This window comes from Rhinolophus hipposideros, assembly GCF_964194185.1.
Source record: "Rhinolophus hipposideros genome assembly, chromosome: 3".
Taxonomy (NCBI): Eukaryota; Metazoa; Chordata; class Mammalia; order Chiroptera; family Rhinolophidae; genus Rhinolophus; species Rhinolophus hipposideros.
Genome location: NC_138049.1, coordinates 85,655,652 through 85,677,026, shown reverse-complemented (window position 1 = coordinate 85,677,026; position 21,375 = coordinate 85,655,652).

The window sequence follows — 21,375 nt, the reverse complement described above, 5'->3', positions numbered from 1 at the left end:
CAATCAGAATGTTCATTTTCAATGGCTCATTTATCACCCTTGGCTTCTCTGGATTAAATGCTCTCCTGAAATGAGAGCTAAGAAATGGGATGATAATAATGGGAGTCATACTAACAGATCCTATTCCTATTGACTTGGAAGGTGTACTACTGTCTCTGCAAGATGAAAGCCAACTCTTTCAGATCCAATTATTAAAATGAGCTGGAAGGGGAGGAAGTATTTTCCAGATCAATACCTCCATATCAAGTACCAGAGGATGTGTAGATTTGCTCTGCTAGAGGACTACATCTTCAGAGGAGTCACCACTTGATTAAACTTACATTCACAACCTTTATTCTCCACGATCCAAGTATGACAGGTGAGGCAAATGAGTCTGTAGTAAAGATAACCACACCTGCATCTTTTAAGTTTTAATAACGTAGTGGAACTAATCTTTATGTTTTCCTAGGGATGCAGTGTTTCTTCAGCTTATATTTTGGTGAAGTGCTAAATAGGGAACTAGTATTCCGGTATCTACCACTTGGCTCTTCTCCCATAACAGTCTTTATGCCATTTCGGAAACTTGCTAAGTATGGCTAATCCAGTAATATACTTAGTCGATAGGATGAATAATGGAAAGCTGTGTTTTCACATCTGATAGGCCCACTGTGGCGAGGTGTTGAGACAAAATTCCATTTATCACTTGACCTCAACACCACTATGACAGGTGAAGCACAAATATGTTCTGGGTATCAGTGTCACTTTTTTTTTTTGCTGATATATCAAATTACAATAGGTTTAGAGGCTTAAAACAATGTCCATTTATTATGTCACTGTTCAGTGTGCCAAAATCAAGACGTTGCTTTCAGGATCAATCCAGTTGTTGACAGAATTTAGTTCCATGCATTTGTTGGACTGAGGTCCCCATTTCCTTGCTGGCTGATATCTATGGTCATTCTCAGCTTCTGGAGGTCACCTGCATTCTTTGGCTCATGATCTCCATCTTCAACACCAACAATGGCTGATCAACTTCTCATGCTTTGAATTTCTCTGACTTTCCTTCTGGTGCATCTCCCTCTGTCTTCCTGTGATGGTACTGCAGTGTACTTTCTCAAGAATATCTGTTTTTACAGTCAAGAAGCTCTGAGTGTGTGACCTAACCATAGGTTGGGAAATTGGTAATATGCCAAGCCTACATATGTGGCCAAACAGGAGTTATACTATTGGAAAGTGACACAATATAAACTTGGCTAAAACAAATCTCTAATCTTAATGAAGTTTTCAAACATCAGTTTCCTATAATAAAGTAATATCTCAAATAATGTTTATAATTTACAGTAATTTAAGTTAATTTCAACTTTAGCTTAAAAGAGGTTGTACAATATAAAAATAGAGAAACAAGACTATATATGTGCTATGTTACATGTTTATATTTTGATGCATATATGTGTACTATTATATGTTGTGTTTGTGTATATGTGTGTGGTTTGACAATATATGAATAACAAGCCGTAGGTATGGACAGAGAAAATGTTTAGTATCATATGCAAACTAAATAAAATAATGACTTGTATTTAAATTATGCACATATATTATTGTATTTCATATAAAAATGTAGTATGGTTCACATAAATAATTAGGGTCAGTTGTGAATTGAGAAACCAAAGACTTTATTAGATAATTTGATATTTTTAGATAGAATATACATTTGGTAGTATGTAATAGATTCCTAAACTAAACTAGAAATTTATTTCTCTGCCTTGCAATAGTCTGGCCATGAATGGTCCAGGGTTGGTATAAAGAATCTATTCTACCAAATCATCTTGTTGGTCTGCTATCCCTAGCCTATTGTCCTTATCTATATAGTCTAAGAGGACCTGCTACCATGTCTACGTTCCCAGAAGCAGGATAGAGGAAGGGGACAAAAGAGGGCAGTTTCTCTCCCTTCATGAGCACAGCCTATGAATATTCCACATCACTTCTGACCACATCCCATTTATTACACGGCCACACAGAGCTGCAAGAAAGTCTTGGCATATATAGTCAACACTAAGACTAATTACATTTATTAAACCACTACTTAGTTACTGTCCTAAGCCCTTGATGTAGGATTTTATTTTAATTTAATCTTCACAACTAATATGAGGCCTACTTTACAACTGATTTGTCTGAAATCACAAAATTGGAAAACTAGAAGCAGAGCTCAATTTCCTCGATCCCTTGTTCTTTTCTCTTGCATGCTATTGTACATTACTGACAGTGTGATGATTTTTGAGCTTAGGGCAGAAGGGGTATACACATGTAATGTGACGTAGTCTTAAATACTAGGAAAAACATACCAGGGATGTCTTTTCCAACAAGTGATTTAGGCAGAACACCAATTTGGATGTCTTTAGACCCTTCCATTGAGAAGACTAATAAACATGGGAGGCCATCTGATCTATAAATAATGTTAAGCCTGAAGATTTTTGCAACTAAGTTCCACACATGAGAATGAGCATCTCTGAATTTCATGACCAGATGTTGACTTGATGATGCCAACTGTAACTGTGCCTTTACAGTCTCTGTCTGGAGCTTTCTATCCAGCACAAGTTCCTGTAGCACACGAGGTACTTTAGCAAGCTCTCTGTTGACATTGCCCCCAGAGATTTCCCTCTGCAGTGCACCATAAGCTTCCACTTAACCAGCATGATTTCAGTTGCTGGTTAGACATTTAACAACAAGAACAACAAACACTTTATCAGACAGTATATCATAATGTAGAAAGAACTATGGTACAGAAAGACATGTCATTTATGGGGAGCATAATGTAGTTCAGGAGTTGATGCAGGACAGACATGACAGCTTATAAAAACAATAATGAATTTAAATATATTTTTTAACAATTGAGCAACTGTCATTTGTTAACCTTGTACTTTTATGATGACAGAGAATTTAGCCAAATATCAAGAGTCAAAAACTCACTCAGGAAATCTTGGCAGATGAGAAACGGAAAACTCATGGCTTTGAGTAGGAAGGCTGATATTAGAAACACATTCAAAAGCAAACCATCCTGGTAAGAGAGCTCCATCATCTTAGATGCCTTTAGATACAGAAATGATTCCATATTTCCAAGTTGTTCCATTTCCCACTTCTAAAAAGAGAAGAGAGAAAAGAATGGCCAACTGCTGTGCAAGCTGGGACAAATTCTTTTCCTGTGAAGGAACTGTCATATATGACATCTCATAGTTCTTTGGTGGCCTTTTACCCTCATAGCAGAAGGGAATGTAACTAAAAATAAAGACAGAATTTCTCCTTTTGTAGCTACTCATCACTCCATGTCATGGGAACAATCCCGTCTTTTACAACACTTTACCCTCATGTAGCAATTATCAAAAGTTGTAAATGGGTTAAAGATTTGTTCAGGGATACAAGCTGCTTGATCTGAGCACAGAAGCCTTCTAGAAAGAAAGATGGAACATTTCGTACCCCTGGCTCCTAAGAGTTTATTGGCTTCTTATATAAGATACAGAAATAGACTGAACAGATTTTGTGGTCTCTAACACAAGGTCCAAAAAGGTTTTTAAGAGACAAAAGTGGATGGTTTTGGCATGATCCGAACAAATCTTTAGCTACACAGATGGCTACTCAAAATCCTCATGTGTTGTGGTTTGACATTTTCAATTAAAATCTAAGTTCAGAGTTCATCTTCAGAGGACTGACAGGGTCTTTTTTTATCCCACACTTTCAAGCCGAAGGTTCTTCAGTGAAGAGCAATTGTGCAGGCAAATGGGGAAGTGGTAGAAGCCAAAATGCTGTGACATTATCAAGATGATTCTTACCCCTGTGCATTTCTTCGGAGGACATAGGAGAGCCCTGCCTCTGACAATGACTAGATGAATCATTTTGAAGTGAAGAAACATTTCCTGTCCAGGACAAACCCAGAAGGAAAAAGGGAGAAGGGCATTGGGTGTGGGGTGGGGAGAGAAGGGAAGGGAGGAAAGTGCTCCAAAGGAAACACCCCACTTGAGTCTCTGGGATTTTACCCAGGTGGGGGCAGAGGGTACCTAGGGCCAGCCAGCCCCTCCTCTCATCTAACAAGCAGGTGGCTCGTCATAGCCTTATAAAGCTTAAGTTCTTTGTTATTTCGGAGGCAATACTTTTGAAAGACATGGTGATACTCGCTTAAACTGAACCAGCTTAAGAGACCTCCCAAGAATTTGCAAACCTCCGTGTCCCCCGCACCAGGTCCTCTTGGCTCTGCCAAAAGTACATGCACAGATGCATGTAATTCTGGTTCAGCTTGCACTGCAGCTGTCTGTTTTCAGAGCCTAGTCAATCTCCCACACCATCTTCTTGTCTCCATGAACTCATGATCTTCATATTCCATGTAAACTGAAGTGAACACAGGTAGCATCTTGAAATTCTTTTTTTTTTTTTTTCAAATCACTGTCTCCACTGCCCACCACATGAGGTAGGAGTGTCTTTGATTTCAGGTTCATGCAGATTTCTGCATTTAATCTTGAAGCTAAACTTGTTGAATAAGCTCCCAACAGCCCCCTGCTGGCCCTGGCAATTGCTAGAGGGAGAGGTTGGGATCATACCATCATGCCACAGGGTGAATCCTGCTGGTCATGCACCTGTCCCAGCTGCCAAGCATGAATGGTTTCCTTTGGACATACCCATGTGGAAGTTGGTTTAGTCTTGGGTTCTATCACTACTGCAGATGTTTTAGGTGGAATAGGAGGCTCCAGTGATACCAGGCTGGCCTGCAGAATCACAGTTACTCCCCGCAGCAGTCCACAGCCTGGAGATCTGGCTAGGTGGCAGAGGCTGGCTTGGATTCCTGGGAGAGCTGGGCTGGACCTGGGTGAGTACAGGAGAAGCAGAAGTCATGGAGGCCTCAGACCCTGGCATGGTTAGGCTGCTTTTGCCATTCTGGCTGGAGGCCTAGCTAAGGTTGGGCCTCACCAAAAGCAGGGAATTCTTGCTTTGTGTTGGTGGAGAGCTCACTGTTCCTGGAGGACATGGGGGTGATCTTCTCCTCCAGGCTGGGTAGTGGCCTGGCAGGCACATTGGCAGTTCTCCTGGCCTTCCCCCCTTCTCATATATGAGTACCCTGACTCCTGATACTCCTCAGACCCCTTATTTTCTGTGTTACAACTGAGAATATTCCTAGAATAGGAAGTAGAAGTAAGAATGGCAAGCTGGATGAAACTTTGCTGCTTGGAGTTGGCAGAGATGCTATGCTGTCCCTTATGGGATGGGAAAGAGTACTGGTATTGGTCAGAAGGCTAGGGGTGATGGTGTAGTCCTCCAGCTCAGATCTCTTTTACCCCAGGAGTAGGTCAGTAGCCATCGTTTCCTCATACTTCTAGCTCATCAACGAGTGCTGGACATCTTCCTAGGTATAACCCACGGACATCATCAGCTACTGTGTCTCCCCAAAAGTAAGACCTAGCCAGACAATCAGCTGTGATGCGTCTTTTAGAGAAAAATTAATATAAGACCTGGTCTTACATTATATTATGTTAGATAAGACCAGATCTTATATTATAGTAAAATGAGACTGGGTCTTATATTAATTTTTGCTCCAAAAGGCGCATTAGAGCTGATTGTCCGGGTAGGTCTTATTTTTGGGGAAACACGGTAGGTCTGACCAGATGCTTATAGTCAGGGAGTGGTTTAATATAAGGCTTTAGTTCCTCATTTTCATGACCCTAATTCATTCATGGATCTTTCACGACTTTCTCTAAAATGTCTTTCTTGTTGGGATTGAGAATGATACATTTTCTTGAGCAGGCTTTCATATTCCACGGACAGGTAGAATGGAATACAGTATTTTCTGTTACAATTGGTTCCTGCAGCTTCTTGAAATTCTGTTCATCAAAAGGTTGGTATCTGCTGGACAGTGTGTATAGAATGAGTCAAGATTCGCATATCCATCAGGAGTGCACAGTAGTCTACCTGATGGAATTTGGCTCAGGCCTTTTTTACTTGCCTATTGTCAGGAGCCTCTAGGTACTCAAACACCTCTCCTCCATTAGCATACTCCATGACAAGGTAGAGTGTTTCTTCAGTCTCTAGCATTTCATTTAATTTCACTATGTTGGTATGGTTCAAAGCCTTCATGATTCTTACTTCACTAGATCGTTTCTGGAGGCTGAGTTCTGTTGAGTCTTATCAATGATCTTCACAGCTACCTGTTTCCCAATGAAAGTGTGCTTCGGTAAGTTACTCTTCGAGATGTTACTCTTCGCAACTTCCACAAGAAATCAGTAGCTGCCAATGTGGGTGTCTTCCTCAGCAGACATGACTACCTAAGAGGCACTGTAGCATGGTGTACTGCTGGGCTTGGAGTCAATGAAACAGCTATGTGAATCTCTAGGGGAAAATATACCAGGCAAAAGGAAAAGCTAGTGCAGAGCCCTGAGCTGGGAATATGCTTGTCACACTCAACACATATGAGCCTTTCCACACTCATAGCTGGAAAGGAATGAACAGGGGGTAAAATAGTAGTAGGTTGTGTCAGAGAGTTAACAGGGATGGGTGAGGAGAAGAGAAAAAGCATACAGGACCATATCCAACAAAACACTTCATATCCAAAATCTATAGAGAATACCTCCAAACCAATAAGAAAAGTGTGGGCAACCAAACAGAAAAATGGGCAAAAGACCCAGAAATCTCCAAAAATCCAAATGGCTCTCTCCTTCAAATCTTTGCTCTAATATCACCTTAGTAAGGCCTACCCTTATCTCCCTATTTTGTCTTGGAATACTTCTTACATGTCCTATCTATCAAGTCCATTTATAGCTTTTTATTTTTTATTAATCTCTATATTATGGAAATTTTAAACACAGAAAATTAAAAAGAAAAAATAGTATAAAGACTTGGTCGCATATCTATTATCTGACATTAATAATTATGAACATTGTTGTAATCCTTTTTTATTTTATCCATAAATATTTCAGTCTACATCTTTAAAAAAGTACATTTTTTGAAACACAGACACCATACCATCACCAAATCTAATTAACAGTATTTACAGTACTAATAGTACTGTTAACATACCAGTCAATATTCAAATTTCCCAGTTGTCTCAAAGATATCCTGTTCCAGGTGATATATTTGTCTAAAGTTCCAAACAAGGTTAAAAAGTAATAATTACCTTCTTACGTTTTATTCTAGCCTTCAAACACTATTCACACATCTTTTAATTTTCTTTAAAAAAATAGAGTAATTGTATGCATTTCAGGGCAATTCTGAATGCATGTTCTGTAAGAGCAAAAGCTAAAGTAAAATCAGTTCCAAATATGATTTTCTTTCATTATCATGATTATTAGACTATTTATTGGAATGCAGAGCTACAGAAGATGTGCCGAGTTTCTCATATCTTAAAAATCTAAGTAAAAATATATTTGTAACCCCCAAAGTAGACACCTTCAAAGTTTATATAAATGTGCTACATTCTCAAAAATTTGTCAACAAAAAATGGTCAAAGGTGCTCTAATCCTCATATTAAGAACCATACAATAAAGTTCACAATTGGGATACATGATTATTTTGAGCAATCAACTTGCATATCAATCCATTAAAAGAAATGTATTAAATTCTTCTTGTTTAAATTCAGTGGCTGTAATATGTGCTGCAGCTATTCAAAGGCTATTAAAACTAAAATGTTTATTTATATTAATTTAGACTCCAATGTTCACATAGATTTAGGTAGGATTTTTAAAAGAGTATTTTGACAGAGGCAGAGTAAGGCAGCAGAGTTGAGAAGAAAACATTATTAAACTGAGAATTAAGAGATAAAAGTTCTGGCATAGACTCTATTTTTCATTGGATACTTGATATTAGGGAAGTCAACAATTCTTTGCTCCAGCATCCTTCTCCAGAATGAAATTAAATATTTGTCCTATTTAAGTTATGGGGTTGTGAGCTTTCTTTGTAAAGTGAGACTCTTTTAAAGATACCAATAACATTTTCCTCCCAAACAAACCATCTTTTTGACAGGCTCTTTTCAACAAATATAAGTGTATTGTAACTTACTGTTTTCATTTCCTTTTCAGAAACTATAGGCATACACATTTAATTTTGATTTTAAAATAGAGCAATTGTAATCTAAAGCTCATAAGATTGCCTTTTCAATACATGATGAGTTTAGTGGCTATAAACATTGAGGTAGCAGTGGCCTTGTACAATGGACTAGAGTCATTCTTTCCAGTCATAGTCACCTCCAAGTGTATTTCACCACTCTCTCCACACACTGATTGAAATACAGTATTGTGGTGCTTGCAGCAACTTTAGAGACACCCATTGTCCTCATTTCAAAGTTCAGCCAAATCCTGTGCTCTTTACCGAAGTACCCAAATAGGACGGTACTTAACTTGACTTTTGAAAGTACGTCCATATAAATGTGACTTTCTCCACTTTTTCTTTCACAATTACTCTTCCCTCTTCTCTCTCCTCTATTTTCCTCAAAAAAAAGAAAGGAAGGAAGGAAGGAAGGAAGGAAGGAAGGAAGGAAGGAAGGAAGGAAGGAAGGAAGGAAGGAAGGGAAGGAAAGGAAGGAAGGAAGGAAGGAAGGAAGGAAGGAAGGAAGGAAGGAAGGAAGGAAGGAAGGAAGGAAGGAAGGAAGAAAGAAAGTAAGAAAGAAAAGAGCTAGGAAAACAAACATCTGGCTCTTCTACAGCTCTCTCAGAAGTGGGCCTAAACGACACTGTCAAAGTGTCAAAGGAGATGATTGTATCTGACTATTCTAGTGTCCCTTTTGAATTCAACCTTTTTTTTAAATCTTTTGTTTTAATTATGCACCATCATGTTGGGATAATGACTTTTGTATATTTATAACCTGCCATATAATGTGGTACTGCATTTGTTTTCATTCCGCTTAAAACCATATCTTCTTAACATGAGGGGCTGAGCTTTGCTGGAAGTAGGCACAGAGACTCTGAGAATATATCTAGACTGTGATTTGAGGAGGGTGAGCCAGAAGCGGGGCTGGAATAGAATGCAGATTCAAGGGAAGGCAGGTATTTGAAAATACAGCTGCCAAGGCTGGCTAATTTGGTGTGATGTGCTTAGACAACAAATCCAGGGATCATTTCAGAAGAAATTCTGAAAGCTTTCCTTCACATTGTTTAAGAAGTCAAACACAAGGATCACCTGAGTCTCTGCTATTTCCTTCTTAATCCTGTCTGTCCATTTTGCAAACATGATCATCAAGGAGTCTTACTGGGTTTATTATCAAAGATAGGGAAAGTTTTCATGATCCTTGTAGAATTTCTAGATTTGTCTTTGTTTCTCTGATTTAGAATTGCAACAGTCTTATACTTTGTGGGTTTCTTGTACTCTTATTAATATACTTTGTCATTTAAACAATATTTTTCATTACTTTTCCATTCTTGCTTTGCTATGCATAAGTTTTTATTTGAGATCAACTGTGTTTGCTAAATATTCGATAATATGTTTCCAAACTGTCTGTAAGCTTGCTGCTCACTGATTTTCTTTTTTTTCTAACATTTACTTTCTAACTTTTCTAAAATCAAATATCTATAAAATGAATTTGTTAGGCTTTTTTCTTACTGTAAATAAAGGATACCATTCATTTTTAAATAAAGGTAGTATATGTACAGAACAAATACATTCTTTATGAAGAAAACGCAATATAGAAACTAGTCTTTCCTTTGGCTTAACAAGAGAGAAATTCAGACAACTGCATGTTGTAAACATTAGAGGCACTAATGTAAAACTGAAATGTGTAAGCATAGCTTATACAATAATGGAAATAAAGTGGAATACTAAAATATATTAAATCCATTAGATGGAAAGAATAAAGAAAAAATAATATAGAATAGATGGAACAAACTGAAAATAAATAGAAAGATGGCAGCTATACGTCCAACCAAATTAATAATTACTTTAAATTTAAATGGTCCAAACCAGGTATTCACAAACTGTGTCCAATGGTATTAAATTTAAATGGTCCAAAACAGGTATTCACAAACTGTGTCCAAATACAGCCTGCCACCTGTTCTGGCAAATAAAGTTTTAATGGAACACAGAAATTGTCATTTGTTTATGCATTGCCTATGTCTGACAATTAAGTTCACAAACTTGTTGCAACGATGGTGCTAACTTATTTCATAGCACAGGGACTATTCATTATGAATTTGTTCCAACTGGACAAACAGGTAACCAAGTTTACTATTTGAAACTGCTGTAAAGGCTGTGTAAAAAAGTTAGATGAAAATGACCTGAACTTTTCGCCAACAATTCATGGCTCTTGCATCACAACAACACACCAGCTCACACGGCACTGTCTCTGAGGGAGTTTTTAGCCAGTAAATAATTAACTATATTGGAACACCCTCCCTACTCACCTGATCGGACCCCCAATGACTTCTCTCTTTACCCGAAGATCAAGGAAATATTGAAAAGAAGATATTGTGATGACATTCAGGACATCAAGGGTAATACGACATTAGCTCTAATGGCCATTCCATAAAAAGAGTTCCAAAATTTCTTTGAAGGGTGGACTAGGTGCTGGCATTGGTGCATAGCTTCCTAAGGAGAGTATTTCGAAGACGACTGCAGTGATATTCAGCAATTAGTTATATAGCACTTTTTCTAGAATGAGTTCACAAACTTTGTTGTCAGACCTCGTACTTTGACACTACAACAATAAATCTGATTAGATGTAAGGAGAGACTATATGGCTTTCAAAGCTTAAAATATTTACTATCTAGATCTTTATAGAAAAAGTTTCCTCTGGTCTAAAAAATCCAATTAAAAACAGAAATTGCCAAGCTGGATAAAAACCAAGATTTCACAATATACTGCCTATAAGAAATCTTTACACTTTTGATGTAAAGATGCAGATAAAAGAAAAAAAGAATAAAAGTACAGACATACCTCAGAGATATTGAAGGTTTGGTTCCAGATCACCACATAAAGTGAATATCAAAATAAAGTGAGTTGTAATCTTTTGGCTGGTGGAGGGTTTGCCTTCAATTTGTAAAAAATGCGACAACTGTGAAGTGAAATAAAGTGAGGCACAATAAAATGGGGTATGCCTCTATGGGAACATACAGGGGTATGCCTGTGCAGATTTCAAAAGAATCCTGGGTGTCTATATTATCTTCAGACAAAGTATGTTTCAGAACAAGGACTATTATTATGGGTAAAAAGAAGTATTTATAACAACAAAAAAAGGATCAATTCATCAAGAAAACAACATTTCTAAATGTGTATGCACCCTGTAAGAGAGCTACAAAACACATGAAGCAAAAACTGACAGAACTGAAAGACAAATCCACAATTATGGTTGGAGACCTCTATTTTCCTTTTTCAGCAATTCAAAGAACATTTAGACAGACAGTCATTAAGAATAGAGAAAACTTGAACAAGGCTATTACCCAATATGGCTTAATTTATAGAACACTCTATCTGGTGACAGTAGAATACATTCTTTTTAAGTGTAAATGATAGATTTTCACAATATACTATGTGCTGCTTCATAAATTCAACCTCATTAAATTTGAAAGAGTTGACAGATTTTGTTTTCTGAAAAGGAAAATAAATCAGAAATCATTAAAAATTTGAAAAATATCCAAATATGTGGAAATTAAATAACACAGTTTTAAATAATGCATCGATAAAAAAGGAATCAGAAGAGGAGTTATAAAATTCTTTAAACTTAATGAAAATGAAAAACAGCATATCAAAAATTCAGGATGTAACTAAAGCAATGCTTAGAGGGAAAAATAGATTTAAATATTTATATTTGAAAATAAGAAAGGCCTAAAATCAATTAAACAGTATTTACCTTAAAAATCTAGAAAAGAAAGAGCAAATTAAATCCAAAGTAAGTAAAAAAGGAAACAATAAAGAGCAGAAATTAATAAAATAGAAAATGGGGAAAAAGTACAGAAAATTTATGTAACCTACATCTGGTCTTTGAAATTTTAACAAATGTACAAAAACAAAACAAAACAAAACAAACAAACAAACAAAAAATAAAACTTGAACTAATAATACAAGTGCATTTAACAAGGTCCCAAAACAAAACAAAAAATCAGTATACAAAAAAATCAGCAGTATTTCTATAAACTATATTAGAAAGAAACAAGTGAAAATTTAAATCCAAAGCATTCAAAAACATGAATTATTTAAAATTAAATTTTACTAAGTAATGTGTAGAAAACCTGTACAATGAAAACCAAAAAAAAAAAAAAGTCAAAAGCAAACAAACTAACAAAACAAAAACATTTCTGGGAGAAACAAAAGAGTTAAATAAATTAAAATATATACTATGCTCAGGGATGAACAGATTAAATATTTTTTAAATGTCAACTTTCTAATGTAAAGAATACATTAGAGGCAATCAACAGTAGTTTAGATCAAAGCAGAAAATTAAAACAGTGACTTGGAGAAAACAAGGTAATAGGAAACACCCAATTGGAACAGCAAAAAGAACAAAGAATCCAAAAAAATGAGGATTGTTTAAGGGACCTCCGGGACAACATCAAGTGTACTGACATTCACATCATAGAGGTACTAGAAAGAGAACAGAGAGAGCAAGTAACTGAAAATCATTGGCATAATAATAGAAAATTTCCCTAAACTGTCAAAGGAAATAGACATACAAGTCCAGAGAGTGCAGAGTCCCAAACAAGATGTACCCAAACAGACTCACACCAAGACACATCATAATCAAAGTGACAAAGGTCAAAGACAAAGATAGAACCTTAAAATTAGCAAGAGAAAAGCAATTAGTTACCTACAAGGGAGTTCACATAAGACTGTCATCAGATTTTCAATAGAAATTTTGCAGGCCAGAAGGGATTGGCGCAAAATATTCAAAGTGATGAAAAGCAAGGACCTACAGCCAAGATTACTCTAACTAGCAAGGCTATCATTTAGAACCAAAGGACAGATGACAGATAAAGAGCTTTCCAGACAAGAAAAAGCTAAAGGAGTCCATCATCACCAAATCAGTATTAAGTACAAGAAATGTTAAAGGGACTTCTTTAAAAAGAAGAAAACAAAAAATATGAATAAAATGGCAATAACTACATACCTATCAATAATTACTTTTAATGTAAATGGATTAAATGATCTAATTAATAGACATAGGGAGGCTGAATTGATAAGAAAACAAGACACAAAGATATGCTGTCTATAATAGACTCACTTCAGATCAAAAGACACACACAGACTGAGAATAAATGGATGGAAAAAAATATTTTATGCAAATGGAATGAAAATAAGCTGGAGTAGCAATGCTTGTATCAGAAAAAAAAATGTACATGAAAACAAAGGCTGTAACAAGAGACAGAGAAAGACCCCACAATTCCACTTCTGGGTATTTATCTGAAGAAACCCAAAACACTACTTCAAAGGGACATGTGCATTTATATGTTCATTGCAGCATTGTTTATAATAGCCAAGATATGGAGACAGCCTCGGACTTCATCAATGGATTAATGAATAAAGAAGAGTGGTGCATGTATATAATGGAATATTACTCATTCCATAAAAAAGAACGAAAGCTTACCATTTGCAATAACATGGACAGAACTAGAAGGTATTATGCTAAGTGAAATAAGTCAGAGAAAAATAAATACCATATGATTTTACTTATATGGGGAATTTAAAAATAAAATAAACAAATAAAACAAACCTATAGATACAAAAAACAAATTGATGACTGCCAAATGGAGGTGGCTTGGGGTGTGGGTGAAAAAGAAGAAAGGATTAAGGGGTACAAACTGGTAGTTACATATGGGGATGTAAAGTATAGCATAGGGAATATAGTCAATAATATTGCAATAATTATGTACAGTGTCAAATGAGTAATAGCTTTATTGAGGTGATCACTTCATAAGTTCTATAAGTCTCTAATCTCTATGTTGTACACCTAAAACTAATATAATTTTGTATGTCCACTGTAATTGAAAAATAAAAAGAATTCTTTAAAAATAAAATATAATAAATTTTTAAATCGATCACAGACCTGTCTAAACATAAAAGCTAAAAATGTAAATTCTTCAGACCTATGTTGTCCAATAGAGTAACAACTAGACACATATAGCTATTTAAATTTAAATTCAAATTAAATTAAAAATTTAGTTCTACAGCTGCACTAGGCACCTTTCAAATGCTCAGTAGTCATGTGTGGATAGTGACTGCATTGCAGATGTAGAAGCTTTCCATCACTGTGGAAATTTCTATTAGTGCTATTCTAGAAGGAAACAAAGGGAAAAAATCATCATGATCTCAGGATCAGCATAATTTCTTAGATGGAACACAAAATGTACAAATTATAAAAGAAAAAATGAAGTGGCATTTCATAAAAATTGTAATATTCTATTCTTTAAAGAACTATATTAAGAAAATACAAATGCAAGCCAAAACCTGAAGTACATATTTCAATATATAGCAAAGACTTGTATACAGAAAATGTGATTGCTTACAAAGTTAAAAACACAGTTAAAATACAGTAACTTTACTCCTGATACCCTAGAGAAACGAAAACATATCTACACAAAGACTTGTAAATGAGTGTTCATAGAAGTATTATTCAGAATAGTTTCACATTGGAAATAACCCGTTTCCATAAACAGGTAAATGAATACAGTCATACAAAGGAATACTATTCAGCAACAACAACAACAAAAAATAATAAGCTATTGATGAACATATCATGGATGAAATCTCAAAAACATTATCCTGAATGAAAGCCAGAAATAAAATATTACATAAGGTATGGAACTCTACAAAAGAAAATTCTAATCTATAGTGATAGAAAGCATATAAGAGGTCACCTGGAGCTGGAAGACATAAATTATCAAAGAAAAGGCACAAGAAAACTTTTGGGGGGTCATGGAAATATTCTATATCTTAATTGTGGTGGTTGTTTCTTGGGCACATATATTTGTCACAACCTATCAAAATTTACACTTAAACTGGGTGGATTTTATTGTATGTAAATTATGCCTCAACAAAGTTGAGGGCTTTGTTAGCCAATTATATTTATTAAATATATACAATAAACAAAATCAAGTTTCAGTTTATATTTTGGCTTTATGTAAGTGCAAAGAAAAGGAGAGATAAGAGAAAGGCTGGACATAGAAAAAATACAATGCAGGCTATTTTGAAATTGTGAAATGAGGAGGGGGAAATAGTTATTTACTTGGACATATTTTTATATTTCCATTTGAAGTATATTTTGTGTAATCAGAAGCACAAAACCATTGCTATTATTTTTGCCTTCAGAATTTTTTTTCCCCTGAGTAACATGTACAAATTTCATTTCATAGGCATTTAGACAGATTTTCATGTAAATACATATTTGGGAAAGAATGTTTCCTTGCCAATTTCCAATGAGAAAATTAGATAATGCTAGGCACAAAAAGTTATGTGGTTGAATACTTTTCTTTAATTTCCATGCCAAAAGACTAGAATCTCTAATATTCAACAAGCTCTTTTAATTTCATCAAGTTAGTCTTGTGGAATGCAGAATTTGGTTCCAGAAAACCACATTGTTCCACTGACAATGAGATAACATGGTCATGTGCTTAGAAAGCAACAATATTAGATTAGTGGAGTATCAGAAAAAAATAAAATTATGAATTATGATTTGCCTTAGCAACCTATGTATTTTTTTTCCTATGACCCCCTTTCCCACTTTTCCTCCAAACTGACTACTTTTTAATGTTTCAAGGCATTAAATTAATTTGAATGCTTAGAATTTTTCAAAGCCTGATTTTTCTACTTTCTATAAAACAACACACGATTTGGGGATGTTAACAAAGACATCACAGTGAATTTTGTTTTTCAGAAATTTTAAAATGAAAAAAGTATGTTTGAATACATCATTTGTTATGTAGATACAGTAAGTTTCATTCAAATAATAAAAATCAGTTTTGTGAGAATCACAGAATAAATACTTTAGCTTAGCTCCAAGAGGTTATTAAATAAATATATCCCCCCAAAGTACTAAAAATGCACAATTAGTTGCAATTCTCAGCAATGATGAGGCTTGATTCCACACAAGTCAAGTAGATTTATTCCCATACTCATTTATTCCCATATCACATTTATCAGGAAGCGGAGGAAGTGTGCAATACTTGTTATGGGCACAGCCCATCATGACCACTGAAGCCACCAATCTAAAGTGTAGGCCGTCTATTTAGTTACTATAAAAAGAGAGCAATTCCCTAGCTGATCTGGGATAATGGCGATGCTACCAATGGTGATGATGGCATTAAAGTAGCAAGGGAGAACATACCAAATTCGTTATACATCCACAGTGATGGGACGGTAGGATATTCCAGTGAAGTGAAGAATCTTCATTAATCTTCTTATATGGCAGACTAGAGAAAGAGTTAGGATCAAAGTCTGAGATGAGATCTGATTGCTGTCTGTATGGGTGAAACCTGTCCCAATACTTTAGCCATTAGCCACTAATGATGAGATAGTAGCTAGCCTGAGATCTCCAGCTCCACTGGTAATGATAACAGCTCACCTGTAATAGGTACCTACTATGTGCCTGCACTTGTTCTATATTTTTAAATTATCACATTTAGAAAAAAATCTTCTGAGATATTATTGCCATTCTCTTTTCAGAGATGAGAATACTGGTGCTTACCATGACTAAGTTGAATGCCACATTGCTAGGACATGCTGGCAGTTCTGTCCTAAACCTATGCTACTAAACCTTCCTGGTTCCCTGGTATTGTTCTCGTCATTGATGAAATTGAATCGAATAAGCCAATCATCGGAAAGTTGTAATAATGATAGCAAATAGTTGTTGAACACTTACTGGATTCCAGATACTCCACTAAGAATTTTACTCTACTTACAAACATCCTAGGCTACGGGCGTCAGCATCACTCTCCTTCATAAAATCTATGGTTCATAAAGAACTTCAAATCAAGCCTTGGCAAGAGGTATACATGAACACATATTTTCAAACACTGTAAGAAGCTTGCCCTTAACAAGCTCATAGACTCATGAGGGAGAGTGACAAGGAACAATTACAAAACAGGGTTAAAAACAATAAAATAAAATAAAATGCCATCATGGGTGAAGGCATAGGATGTTAGTTGAACACTTAGGAGAGTTCCCAACATTGACCTGGGATAGTCTAAATGAAACCTGCAAATGACATTTCAAAGGACAGAAAAAAAGTAGTGCAATGACTTCCAACAGAACTAGATAAATAGTAAGGCAAGGGAAAATTCTGCCAGATAAACATGGACATATATTAGATGGTCTCCAGGAACCAACTAAACATTGCATTGCAACATGAATGATATACAGAACACATTTTCAGGCTAAACACACGGGTTTTGGAGCCTGGCAGATCTGTGTTTCAATCTTGGATTCATCACTGTCTAGTCATGTGAAAGCTCAGTGTTTTTATTTATAAAATGAAAATAATATTACCTAGTCCTAAGGAAGCTGTGACTACTAAAAGGAGGCCATTTTTGAAGTCACTGAATCAATAATAGCTGCTATTATTGAGGTCACTCTCCTGGTTTCCTAATGTAACTGTCCTTCTTGACAGAACTCAAGAATTTAGCAGGCCCTTTTTACTTCTCTTTTTGGCTGGTAGGACTCTAAAATCTGCCTGGAGCCATTAACATTTCATGGGGAAAGACAACACCATTCATTTTTTTAATTCTCTAGGTGTTGAAGGCAGTGATCATTTATGTGAGATAAATTTTAACTAGTTTGCTTTAAAATGAACAACAAAATCATGGTATGATGAAGCATAAAACTAATCCGAACCTCCTTTCTTTTCCCCCTTCTTCCTACCTAGGTGCCACTTATTCCTCTAAAGGCTTAAAAAAATTTCCCCCATTTCTGATTTCTTGATAAGGTGTGAAGTAGTGTTTATTAGTTAAATGAAAGCCATAATAGCTGCTGATACTTACATTTAGAAAAGCTAATAAAGAAAAGTGAGCTTTCTTAAGTGGAGTCAAATATATTATTATCAAAGGGATCCCTGGGCAGGTAGATTGCATATAAAGAATCTTAGATGTTTCTGAAATTTTATCAGAAAATGTCTGCTTGGTTTTAACATTCTTCCTTTTTATCCTCAAGAAATACCAACTTTAACCACAGACTTTTTCTTCTGCAGTACTCATTTGCAAAAACAAAATGCTAATTAGCATTAACATTGTCCATCTAAAAATGGTAAGCTAATTCACAAGATCTGTTGTAAAAGCAATCCTCCACCATTATACTCTTCCTTATCCTTCTTTGCTATCCCTGTTTTTTAATTAGACTCTGTTTCTCTGGACACATAATTATGGAAGCAAAACATACAGGAATATTAAATACATTTTGATCTTTTCACTTATGTGGGCATAACGAGGTTCATCCTTTAAAAGCACGTAAGTCCCCTGATATGATAAAAACATATTCTCCATGGCCAGGCCATCCCAGGACCAATCACTACCATTCTGTGTTCTCACTGGTTCTTTTCTATATAACATTTGAAGCGTATTTCTTGACTATAGGTAAGCCTTGCCCAAATGACTCTTGAGGATATGTCCTTTCTCCTGAGTCACTTCCTACCAAGCAACCTTCCCCATTTCCCTTTTGCCTCTCAGTTATAAAACCAAACAATCCCTTTTACCCCCAAGTACTGAGCAATCCTCAAAGGCTCAATTTGTCCAATGAATCCTTTCTAGTACAAAAGTTTAATAATGACTCTTAAAATGGAAATACATTTCTGAAATTACATTTAAAACTCTTGATTTTATTCCTTTCTTTCACTTCACTTGTCATTTAGGACGAGTTATTAAATACATTTCTTAATCTCTGAATCTGAAAATATTTGTTTTATTATATTGCCAGAGGAGGAAGTTTCCACTAGGAGCCTCAGTGGGATAACCAATGTTAAACTAATTCAACAACGATGCCATTAGACTAAGGTGGCTTCAGTGCCTTAGTAGACTATATAAGAAAACCAAAACATAAGCCTGAAAAGCCTCAAGATTAAGAAAACAAAACCTGAGTACTAAACACAAATAGCCAGCCAACCTTTACCAAATAAAGCAACCCCTTAACCTATAGCTACACAAATAATTTCTTTGTCTTTATTTCCACTTCTTCTCTATGTCTTTCCCCAGCTCCTGTTGCTGAAGCACTCCTAACTTCCAGTTTGGCATTGCCGCAATTAGAATCTGCGTTTTTCTCAAGTAAACTCTCAATGTTTCTACTATGCCACTGTTTACTTTTTAATACTACAAACGAATGGAATGTGAGTTAGACACTGTTGCCCAAGCTCCTCCCCTTTTAATTATTCTTAAAGGAAGTTCAGCTTAATTTTACTTTTGATTTCTGTTATCACTAAATTTATCATGAGGATAAATAGGGGAAATAAAATAAATGAGAGTAAAATACTTGTAACAACTTTCTTAGTTTTCAGTTCTCATAGGACAGGACAATAATGATGGAACATGGCCTAGTGTTTGAAGACAGAAGGAACTTAAGTTTGAATCCTTACTGCCTCCTAATTCCTATATAACATGAACAATCTGGATTGTGGTTTCTTTAATATGCAAAATGAATAAAATTTACATATGTCATACAGTTAATTCCAAGATTAATAAAGGTATCATTAAAGTTTACATAATCTAGTTTGTTGCTAGAAAATCCCTAGATGAGGTCACAAGTGGAAAAAATTATTTCAAATTGATTTTCCTCTAAATCCAACCCACACAGAGATCCTCACATTCCTGTTGAAAAACATGTAACTTGAACCCTTTGTCTTAGATATAAAAAAAAAAATTCAGGGAAGTTATCTGATTCATCCATGGTCACACGTCACAGATCTCTCTTTGCTTTTTCTTTTTTAATCAAAATGACTTTATGAGACTTTTGAAATCTATTTATTTAAAATTCCTCTCTAAAGACCTACTTCTGGGAAGGCAGAACCCATAAATAATTTAATGAGTAGGAAGAGTAATGTTCCTTATTTCAAAAATGTTATTTGGGACAAAACAAAATTTTCTATGTAGTCTTTGAAGTAAAGTTTTGTTAAAACATTTCTTCCAGCTCAATATAACTAAAATGGGGGTTTCTTTCTGCTTTTCCCTGAAAACTATAGACATACTCTTAATTTGTTTCTCTCTGTGCTCCCCATCAAGCCGCACAGCCCTCAAAGTTTAGACTCAATGCTTTAACCACAGAGCTGTTAATTTCTTGTGTTGACATTTTATACAATGCACTGGACCAGAATGATAGGACATGCGGTTTGACTATTCATTGCAATATTTACATAATGATAAGAACAACTGTCTGCCTCCCCCAGGAATAACAGCTAAAATCCCGCTGGTGGGCCAGATCTGTAACTGAGGAATACCAGGAGTGAGCTTCGAACCTCTCCTTTGCCAATATTTTTTTCAATCTGAAGAAGTGATCAAAGCTCCTAGCCAGAGCACTTTAATTAGATAAACTGAACCACATAAAGGTAAAGCAGATAGGCAAGACTTCAAAATATCAATTGTTCATTAACTGTGGTTTCGACTTATGAAAACTATATTGTTTTTTCCTTTGGATAATTAAATTTTAAGGATATAAATCTAATCATATTTACAAAACTGAAAAAATGTTCAGGCTAAATATATATAGTAATACTCCATATGATAAATATAATGAGAAAAAGTTTATTATAGCATCTTTGTGGTGTGTGTGTGTGTGCGTGTGTGTATGTGTGTGTGTGTGTGTGTGTGTGTGTGTGTAGAGCAAGAAGAGCGAGAGCAAGAGTGATATCTTCCTCTCATAAGGCCACCAATCCTATACGATTAGGATCCTGCACTTAGCATCTCATTTAACCTTAATTACCTCCTAAAAACACTATCTCCAAATATGGTCACACAGAGGTTATAGATTCAACAAATGAATTTGGGAGGGACACAATTCGGTCCATAGCATCATTCTTCACATTTCTATAGCACTTTCTCCTTTCTTAGAATGAATGTATTGGAACCATCTGTTTTCTTACCTGGGTCTCATCAGACATGAGTTCCCTCAGGTCATAAAGTGTAACTATATTGTCATTGTATCCCTAGCACAGTAATTGGCATTTCACGGCCATGTGATCAATGCTGGTTGAATGAAAAAATTATACCAACTACTTAGTCTGCTCCTTTACCAGGTCTTAACGGCAAATGCCATAACTAATAGGGATATTTAGGCCTAAGAAGACACCTGGGGCTTTGTTGGAGATAAAACATCAAGCCAAACCTTACGCCAATTCAGCTACGAAATGTCATGGACTTCAGTCTCCTCCAAGATCCTCATCAGAGTGATAGAATGACATATCAATAAAGCTAAACATTGATCAACAGCCATTTCTGCGCCAGGAAGCAGATGCTATACCTGTTTAGGTGAGTA